Genomic DNA, 10,474 nt, shown 5'->3' with positions numbered 1-10,474 from the left:
CCCTGCAAAGTAGTAAGGAACAGACGCATCACCTCCCCCATAGTAAGGAACCGAGGCATCACCTTTCCTGCATGTAAGGAATCGACATATCACTTTTCCTGCGACCCTTTTTGTTTGTGTGAGTTACTCATCCAAGGTACTGTGTGTGAAAAGTGATGCATCTGCAATTTGCTTTGAACAGAACTATTTCTACCATTTGAAAGTCATATTTTTATTAATGTATTGTGGATTTCTTTTGTTTTGGTCTAGTTTTGATTTAGATAAAGATTACTTATTTTTCTAAACTGGTGTGGTGTCCATTTGTAGTGTTTTCACTGTATTACTGTGTGCATTTACAAATGCTTTTTACCTTGCCTCTGAGATAAGCCTGTCTGCTCATGCCAAGCTACCCATGGGGTGATTAGGAGAGAATTCAGTTTAACCCATCAGGCCACCTAGCAGCAGCACCTTTAAATTGACTTCTGTTGGTGGACTGCTATTGTGCTTTTCTTCTGTAGATATGCCTATTTTATTATTATTATTCTTTTATTATTAAGGAGTTTTATATAGCGCTGGCCAGACCCGAGGGTATCAGAGCGCTTTACAACAGTTCTAATACAGGAATCCCAGAATAAGGCATAGGTATACATGTTGGTTCGGAAGTCCCAGCGTGTCATGCAATATTGAGGCAGGGCAGGCCTGAGAGCCTCGAAGAGTGTACGTTGTCTTGTGCGGAGCCATTTTCAGGGGAGGGGGAGGGGCGAAGGGGTGCTAGGAGGAGGCAGATGTTGGTGACAAAGTGTCATGGTGCTGTATAATGCAGGTATATGCCCTTCAGCGCTGGTTAACTGTTCGGGAAGGCACGGTTGAGGAAGAGGTCTTTTAGGAGATTTTTTTATTTTACAAAGGATGGGATAGTCCTAATGTCTGCTGCATTGTTTTTTTGTTTGCGTGTTTTCATAGGAATGAGCAGAAGGGAGTTGGAGCTCCTGAGGTTCCTAGTCTGGCTGGCCTTTTTGAGTTTGGAAGCCAGGTATTCATGTTTCCTTGTGTGGAGGGCTTTGTGCGTGAGGCAGGCAGTTCTGAAGCTGGCATGGATCTCTATTGGGAGCTATTCTAGGGGCATATTATCAAGGACTGCGTTCAGAAGCTTCAGATTGAGATAAGCACTCTTCGCGGAGTTCTTGATGTGACAGGCCATGTCAAGTTTGGGGTCTAGGGTGATTCCTAATGAATTAATGGAGTTGGCCGGAGTGAGATTACAGTTGAGGGTATCAATTGCTTTAAGCCATTCCATGATTTGGGGGTTTTCTTCTTTGAGATGAGGAGGATTTCGGTTTTGTCTTGGTTGAGTTTGAGGTGGTTCATGGATAGCCAATGTTGGACTTCTTCGAGTGTGTTGTTTAGTCTCTGAATATCTTCAAAGGAGGAGGTTTCCAGATAGATCTGAGTGTCGTCTGCATAGAAGTGAAAGGTGATGTTGGCTTTTTTGAGTAGGGAGGTGAGGGGTTCCATATAAATGTTGAATAGTTGAGGGGAGAGCACTGATCCTTGGGGGACACCTCTGTTGATGGGGTTTGAGTCGGGCGTGAAGGTTTTGATTTTTATCCTTTGGGAGCGGTTGTGTAAGGAGGAGGAGAACAATTGTATGACCACCTCGCCTGCTCCTACCCTGTCTTGAAGAGCCTTGATGAGTAGATTGTGATCCAATGTGTCAAAGGCTGCCAATAGGTCCAGGAGGATGAGCAGGCAGCATTTGTCTATATCTAGAGATTTGTGAATGTTATCCATGATGTTAAGGATCACGGTCTCAGTGCTACAGCCTTTTCTGAATCCCGATTGGTGGGGATCTAGAAGGTTGATGCTGTGCATGTGCTGAGTCAGTTGTGAAAGAACGCACTTTTCAAGGATTTTGGCAAGGAGGGGGAGATTGGAAACAGGTCTGAAGTTGTTCAGATCGTTGGTGTCAAGGCCAGGTTTTTTCGGGAGCGGTGTGACTTGGCTGACTTTGAGGCAGTCAGGTATGGCACCGGTTCTCAAGAAGCTGTTTATGATCTTGCACCAGAATGGAGCTATGGAGAGTTTCAGATTTTTTGTCAATTGACTGGGTAAAGGATCTAGCGCATGAGATGCGGGTTTGGAGGTGGCGATCAGTTTGAGAATCTCGGTTTCAGGTATGGGGTTGAAAGATTTCCAGACTCTCATGGGGTGTTTGCGTGTGTTGGCTTCGGTTTTTGGGGGTGGGATTGTGTATGAGGTGCTGGGGTTGACGTCTAATGAGAGCTCAATCTTGGTGATTTTGTCTATGAAGAAGTTGGCGAAGTTGTCACACCGGTCTTTGGAGGCCTGGCCTGGGGTAGCGGAGAGCTTGGATGTTTGTTGCCTGATGATGTTGAATAGTTCTTTGGGTCTGTTTTTTGTGTTGTCCAGGGCGGTGCAGAAGAAGGTGTTTTTTTCGTTGTAAGTGTGTTTTTTGTATTTCCTTCGGGTTGCTTTGATCGTGGAGGCTTGTAGAGGGGTTGTTCCTCCATAGTTGTTCTGGGGCTCTTATTTGTCTTCTTTCAGCATTGATCTCTGAGTAGAACCAGGATCTGGACGCAATGTTCCTGTTTTTTTGTTTGTTTCAGGGGTGCTAATTGATCTAAGATGGAAGTCATAGTAGAGTTATAGTGAGTGGTGAGTTCCGTTGTAGAGAGATCATCCATGGAGGTAGGCAGGAGTGGCACTGCGGCTAGGGCGACTGACTCCGGAATCTGGGGATCACGGTTCGATCCCCGGCGCCGGCAGCAGATTAGCCCAGCACCATGTGACTCTGGGCAATAGCTTGCTTAATCTTCCTGATGGTCCTCAGCGCCTAGAGACCCTTATGGGTGATTGTTTGCACTCTACAAATGTGGATTATTATTATTTTCAAAGTAGGCCATGGAGATCTGTCTAAGATTTCTCGTCCATTTAGGGTGGTCTTGGGTGGGGGGTTGATGTGTGATTGGTTGAGTGATGTGGAATAGGATAAGGTGGTGGTCAGACCAGTCAACGGGTAGGATCTGATCGATTGTGATGGTGTCCCGTTGGGAGATGATGGCATTCAGGACCGATCCTTTGTTGTGGTTAACTTCTGTACAGTGCTGGGTAAGAATGTTGCTGTGTAGAAGCTCATTTAGGTCCTGGATTACCGGGTTGTTGTTTTCGTTCCAGTGTAGGTTCAGGTCTCCCAAAATTAGGTTGTTGGCATCTCGAAGTAAGCAATGAGCAATCAGGTCGGACAGGTGTTCGGTGAATGCGGTGGTGTTTCCTGGGGGATGATATAAGAGCTGGCACTGGAATGTCTTGTTGTCGCTTGTGTTGATGTTGGCGCAAAGGCATTCCTTTCAATTTTGGATAGTACACATTCAATTTGCTAATAACAATATGCTTATACATTTTTAAATACTGTGATAGACTATGCATATGGGGCTGATACAAACTCAGCAACAAATACATAATACAAGTCACCCAATTGCTAGTCTTTATAACGGTCATTATTGTCATTGGGTTATAATTTCATTACGACTTTAGGATTTAATTTTTTTTAAAGAATGTAGCTATTTATGGATGTATGTATGTATATGTGTATGTATGCATTGGTTAGTGAACTAGCAGCATATATGTTCATCAATCTAACTAGCAATTACATACAATTGGCAACCCCCACCACTCCAGATCCAACATAGTGGCCATCCTTTACCCTATTACAACATGCCAACGCAATGATGTGTTTACACAAGTCATGCACTTATACAGCACACTCAAGCATGTGTGATGGCACTTTTTGGCTGCCGCCATGGTAACTGTGCCACATGTAGCACCCGCCACAAGCCTTTGATAAGAATACAAGTGGGAAACGGGTGTGGCTCCATCCAGAAATTCAAAAGAAGTTGAAAGTAGTGTGCGATTTCTGTAAGGCCGAGATTTTGGCTACCTACATTTTGCAAACAATGCTTTGAACAGTTTCTTTTTACAATGGAAACATACTGTAGGAGGAGGCTTAATCACTGAGGTCTAGCTATAATACTGAACTCATTGCTCTTTATCCATAGATTCTACAAATCTGACATTGGAGAGAGATCATTCAACGTTTTGGATGCATGTGAGAATGCTCTGGGCCTTTTCTTCCAATTTAACTCTGGTCATTAGACATTTTTAGTAGCCTGAGAGGAATACGGGTTAACAATAATTTAAATCTTACGGTACAGTGTGACCATTTAGACCACACAATAAAAGTCTGGGTTAGCAATTGAAGTTAAAAGGTTTATTACAAACTCAAAGCCAGACTAATATAAATCACTCTCAAGGACATACTATAAAAATACAAAAGTATCAAAAAAAGACCAAAGCGGCGAACAATATTGGTCCTCAACAGCAAGGAGCATATACGAAATTTTTGTGGCAGTTATGCAGAAAATAAGGAATAGGATTTGTTGACTAGACAAATTGTTTTGATCTTTCTTCCCATACATGGAAAAGATTTATAAAATCTACTAAACCCTACACTAAACTAAGAATAGGGAAAATCCTATTGAATCAAGGAAGCTAGAAAGGTGTCAATGTCAGAACATCTGTAGAAGTTCTATAGGTAAGGAGCCATGTATAGCATGAAGCCATACAGTTAGAGATGACAAGAGAGGTCTGTACCTTTCTAAGTTAAAGGGAGTCTGATCAAACCCAAGGTGGGTTCACTAATTAAAATGACCAAAGAACATGCGAGAAATATGACCTCATATGCATCATAGTTGCTGCAAAGTCATCCTGTGCGCTGGGCACTGCCATTTTTAGCTTACTAGTACTAGTGGTAACTGACTTCATAGCCAGGCCTAACCAGGCCCAGGGCCAGTGCTATCGTGAAGACACAGTGAAAACAAACACACACACATTAGAGTACACTATGTGTTAGAGTACCCCTATTGTTGGAAGCCAGAATCCCAGTCCCGTACTACTGTCACCAAGTGCGAGACCCGGGGCTCCTCACTCAACATTAGGCCAAGAAAGGACACCATTTGGATAGCCCTGCTCACCCCCTTAGTAGCTTGGCACGAGCACAAATGTACAGTATGTGCAACCACGCCCACAGCAATCCCTGGTGACACCACAAATGGACTCCACATGAGTTTGATTAAAAAGAGTATAAACTTTATACAAAAAGATATACGAGCAGAACATACGATACAAAAGCCAACATAGAAAAAAGGGTAATATTCATTCCGGGTGGCTGGTAGGTTCAAATCCCAACCACCACTTTCAAAATGCTATGCTGGTCGCAATGCTAGAATCACACACGTTGCAATGGTCAAACAATAATGCACCACTTAATGATGCAATCCTATGCTGGGCAAAGGAGAAATAATGCAATGCGTAACAAAACACCCCAGTACCTTGCAATGGGAGAAAAAATGCAATGTGTACCACTACAATCATGTACTTTGCAATAAAGGAATAATGCAATGCGGGCTGCTACAATCCTGTACTTTGCAAGGGAGAAATAATGGAATGCTTAGCGCTGCAATTGTGTACTTCATTATGCAAAAATAATATCAGGTTTTACAAGAAAGTCCGGCAGTTCCTTAGCAGCAATATTGGCAATATGTATTACGACACTGAGCCTCTTCGATAACAGTTGCCCCCCCACACGTATCAACGATGACACAAAGTACAGCTTCTTACTCGAGCCCCAGTACTGCCACTCCTTTCGTCAATACGGGCTCCAATCTGAGTCGAAGCAAAGGCTCACATCGTCAGAAGGACTGAGAAGCCGAGAGAGTGTCCCTCCGAGCCCACATCCCCACCCAGGTAGTGATCCATGTTACCTGGGGGCGCGACCCCACTCTCCTCTCCTCCTTCCACGAACTGGACCTTCTGTGCAGAACTTTCTCAATGGGCCTCAGTAGCTCAGCTCCTTCGGGGCTGCAAGTCCGGGCCTTGACTGTTAGGAAGGTCTCAGGCGGCCGCGGGGCACCCCACGCCCCGAGATTACTTTACTCTGGGTGCAAGTTAACCACAGCACCCTCCGTGCCTCCTCTGGCACAAAGCCACACACACAACGCTGATGGAACTCCTCGTGGACTTCGAGTACACGCTCACCAGGCACTCCTTCCTGCGGTCTCAGTTGGCACCAAGACACGCACACCACATTGCAGAGACTCACTTCCGGTACACACGATGATCAGCCGATTGCCTCCACAGTCCCAGGTTGCACCAAAGCACACACGCTGCTTTACTGAGACTTACTCCAACTCCGGTGCCCTGACATCCAGGCGCTCTTCACCAACACCTGCAGCCACACCATGACACGCTCACCATGTCCGAGCCTCACTTCTCCTGTGATGCACAGGTCAACCAGGCGATCTTCTCCAATGCCTCCTGTGCACCCCGACAAGCACCCTGCACTTCCGAGACTCACTCCACTTCCGATGCACACGTTGATCAGGCGCTCCTCACCAACGCCTCCTGTGCACCACGAAACGCACATTGCACGTCCAAGTCTAGCTTCAGCTTCGGTGCAGATGCTGACCAGGTGGTATTAACTCACGCCTGCGGTGCACCACGACATGCACACTGTGTGTCTGAGACTCACTCCAGCTTCAATGCACACGTTGGCCTGGCGCTCTTCACCCGCCCCTTCTATGCACCACGACATGCACCCAGCGCGTCCAAGTCTCGCTGCTTTACTGAGACTTACTCCAACTCCGGTGCCCTGAAATCCAGGCGCTCTTTACCAACACCTGCAGCCGCAGCACGACATGCTCACTGCTGGACTTGGCCCTTTTTCCCTCATTTTTTTCGTTTTTGCAGTGTTAAGGTGCAGGTGCTTACTTCTCCCAAGATGGCTGCCACAGACCCCTGCTACTGCAGGGTGGTCGTTTTTCATAGTAGCACCCTAGCTGCCAGGAGCTGGCTGGGACCCACAACAATGTTGCGACACCAGCCCGGCTTTTTGTCCCATAGGTAGAGTGGGGAAGCTCCTGGAAGATGCTGGAACCTTCTAGAAGGGAGGTGGGGTTTTACTTTTGCCACCTTGGCTAGAGGTCACCTGACCTAGGGCTACTTAAGAGTGGGAGGGAAACGTTTGTGGTGAGTTGGCCATTGGGGTGAAGCAGAGCTGGAAGAATCCACCAGGAGTGTAGGCGGTAGGGCCTAGCCAGGGACTTATGCCTCTGAGAGTGACAGGATTAGGTACTGCCTCTTAAGTGAGTGAGGTGCCCTGTGAATCCCACTGATAGTAGGAGGACCCAGAGACTCTCTGCCAGCCTGACTAGGAAGGACCTAGTCGCCCTCTCCATCCCTACCCCTGTAACAGAACCCCTTAAGGGCGCCAGATACATCTGCGCCAAAAGACTTCATCTGTCAACGGAGAACTGATACCTAACTTTAAGAACTAAGACTGCATGACAAGAGCGAGCTGTAAGCCTTGAATGCCAGAGCTGAGACTGCGTGTCCAAGCTACCCTAGTGAACAAAATACTAAGCCGATTGCCAAGTCACCGGGGATCGACCAGGTACTAGCGCTGTGACCCCCGCACTCCCTGCCCTGGTCTGGGACCCCCGGCAGCGTGCTCCGCTGAGCACTTTACCCCATCCTTAATTTGAGCCCCCCCCCTGCGACGATGAAGCCAGCGCGCTCACCGCCGCGGCCTGGAGGCCTGGAGGAGTGCCCTGCTGTGTCGCGAGGCCCAGGCGAAGTCCGGGGCCCCGTCGCTGCCGTCGCAGCCGTGTGAGGAGAAGCGTAAGGTCGGGGCCGAGTTCCCCCAACGTCGCGAGGACGGACGCCTGCTGACGCCGAGACGGAGGTAAGCCCGGAGGCCGAGATCCCCCCTGGTGCGCCCCCTGCTGGTCTGGAAACCACACCGCACTTGGCCCGGGTTGTCCCCTCCGTGGGAATCCCCTCCCCTGCCTGCGCGACGGAGAGACCCCGCCGAGGGATCCTGTCCGTGCCCCCCTTTTTGTAATACTGAGCGCGGTGCTCTGGGAACTGCACCGGAGCATAGGGACTCGCTCCTCAAGTCCAGTAATCTTCCCCGCTGGAAGCCGTTCAAAGTACTGACTGACATTGCTCTCGTGTGGCGCTTCACGCCACCGACTCTGCTTCCTCAGCCGGAGAGACCGGGACGGCGAGTAACCCCATGTGTTATATGCACTGCTCGAAAGAAATTACATGCTAAGGGATGCGAGTAGCGCATCGTGTTATATGCTCTGCTCGAAAGTAATTATATGCCCAGGAATGCGAGTAGCGCATCGTGTTATATGCTCTGCTCGAAAGTAATTACATGCCAAGGAATGCGAGTAGCGCATCGTGTTATATGCTCTGCTCGAAAGTAATTATATGCCCAGGAATGCGAGTAGCGCATTGTGTTATATGCTCTGCTCGAAAGTAATTATATGCCCAGGAATGCGAGTAGCGCACTGTGTTATATGCTCTGCTCGAAAGTAATTACATGCCCAGGAATGCGAGTAGCTCACTGTGTTATATGCTCTGCTCAAAGGTAATGATATGCGACTGATTACCAGTCACGCGTTGTATTAAATGTTCTACGCAAACGTATCCACATGCAACTGATTGCGCGTAGCGCTATGTTTATATGCCTTGCTTCACAGTACTAGGGGCCCTTGATCACGAGGAGCGCTCAGTTCTACCGGCGCCATGTTAGTGAACCCCATGTGTCCCCTTTCAAGTATTACGCTTAGTTAGACGGCCGGTTCAGGGAAAGACTTTACGTAAGCGCGCACAGCGCTAGAACCAGGTTAGGCACTGCATAGATATCACCCAGAGTGTCGAATGTAATGTTACGATGGTAAAATGATTCATGTATTACCTTGTTATTTCCTGAACTGCATCTGACCAGCTATACTTGGATAAACTTGAAGTATTTGCATAATTTAAACGGTGTGGCGTCCCTTATTGTGTGTGACTCTAGTCCATGAGAAGCGTGTGGTGTATGGTTGCTTAACACATAGCCCTCTGGTTGCCCGACCGGCTCGCGCCACGCTACCGCCTATAGGGCCTGGTGACCCCAGGTTCCTCCATTGTTGGCCAGCGGTGGGATCCTTGGGACTTGTGACCATACAGCACCCTTCCGTGAGGCGAAGGGCGCCACAATTAAACGCCTATCCTACATTTTTTTTTGTTCCACAGCTCAGAAACCATTGTTGCTGGATCATTAGTTCCACTGTCCAGGTAGAGAGTGCAAGAAGCCTGGTTAGCTATTGACTGTTGCCTACACCCTAGGAATTTTCTCCTTAGTGTCTAGGTCCCCACCTGCCAGAATGGAATCCCGGTTAGCTGACCTCGAGGGGTACACAGCGAAGCAACTAAGGGAGTTCGTGCAGGAGTTGGGGGTGCCCGGGATGCGGAGGGCCAAAGGGCCGGAACTCCGTACCGCCATTAGGGCATGGGTAGAAGCCCACCCAGAAGGGAGAGGGGATGAGGGACAGGAGGCGCCAGAGGCACCTCAGGAGGAGAGCGCCCAGGAAGTCCTAGACATCTTGAAAGTAGACGTGTCCGAGAATGTGCCCCCATGAAGACGTTCTGGGGCCTGTAGTAGGACAGGGTCAAGGAGGAGCGCATCTCCAGAGGAGTACGAGGACAGGAGGAAAGAGAGGCAATTAAAATGGGAGCTAGCGAAGTTGGAACGAGAAAGAAAATGGCAATTGGCCAAATTAGAGCATGAAAGAGAAAGAGAAAGAGAAGATCAGAGATGGGCAATGGAGGAGAGGAGGATGGCGCACGAGCTTCGAATGAAGGAGTTGGAGCTGCGTACCCTCCAGATGAATGTGTCCAGTGAGGACACTGGTGGCAGCATACCGGAAGCTCCCCAGGAGCTAGAATTTTCTTTACCCCAGGATGACATCACCAGGGTGTCTGAGGAGGCATTGGGGTGTGAACCTGAAGGGGGTGGTGCAGGGATCTCCCAACCCAGCGAGGTGGGAGAAGTGGCAGATAGCCCAGCTAGGTCCCAGGGAGAGAGGGTTGTAGGGCCTCACGACCTATCTATAGGAAGGCGTGAGACGGGGAGGTGTCCCGAGGTGCCCCAACCGCAGTCTCAGGGCCTGGAGAGTTCCGCAAGGGAGCCCCAGGTTGGGAGCCTAGGCTGTCCCGATGTGCCATCCAGTGCAGGGGAGCCCCTAGTGTCAGGAGGACCCAGGGCGACTGTAACCAGCGCGCCTGAGGTTCTGGGGTTGGCCCAGTCGCAGGGTTTAGATCCTGTGCTGGGATGCCAGGCTCAGGGGTTGCCTGACCTGGCGGGTGGGGCCTCTGTTAACAGGGTCCCCCCGAAATTGACTTCCAGGGGTACCTTTCCCAGTGGGAGGGTGCGGAACTCTGGGAGGGGGTGCAGAGGGAGGAAGGTCTCGCCTCGGGCACCGACTCAGCCTAAGGGTTTAGACCCTAGGTTGAGGGATCAGTTGAGGGGTCAAGGCCCTAGACTGAGGAGGAAGTGGTGGTCTGAGGGTGCCTCGCAGGGTAGGGT

This window comes from Triturus cristatus, chromosome 7 (genome assembly GCF_964204655.1).
Source record: "Triturus cristatus chromosome 7, aTriCri1.1, whole genome shotgun sequence".
In the NCBI taxonomy this organism is placed as follows: domain Eukaryota; kingdom Metazoa; phylum Chordata; class Amphibia; order Caudata; family Salamandridae; genus Triturus; species Triturus cristatus.
This window is presented reverse-complemented; position numbering follows the sequence as displayed.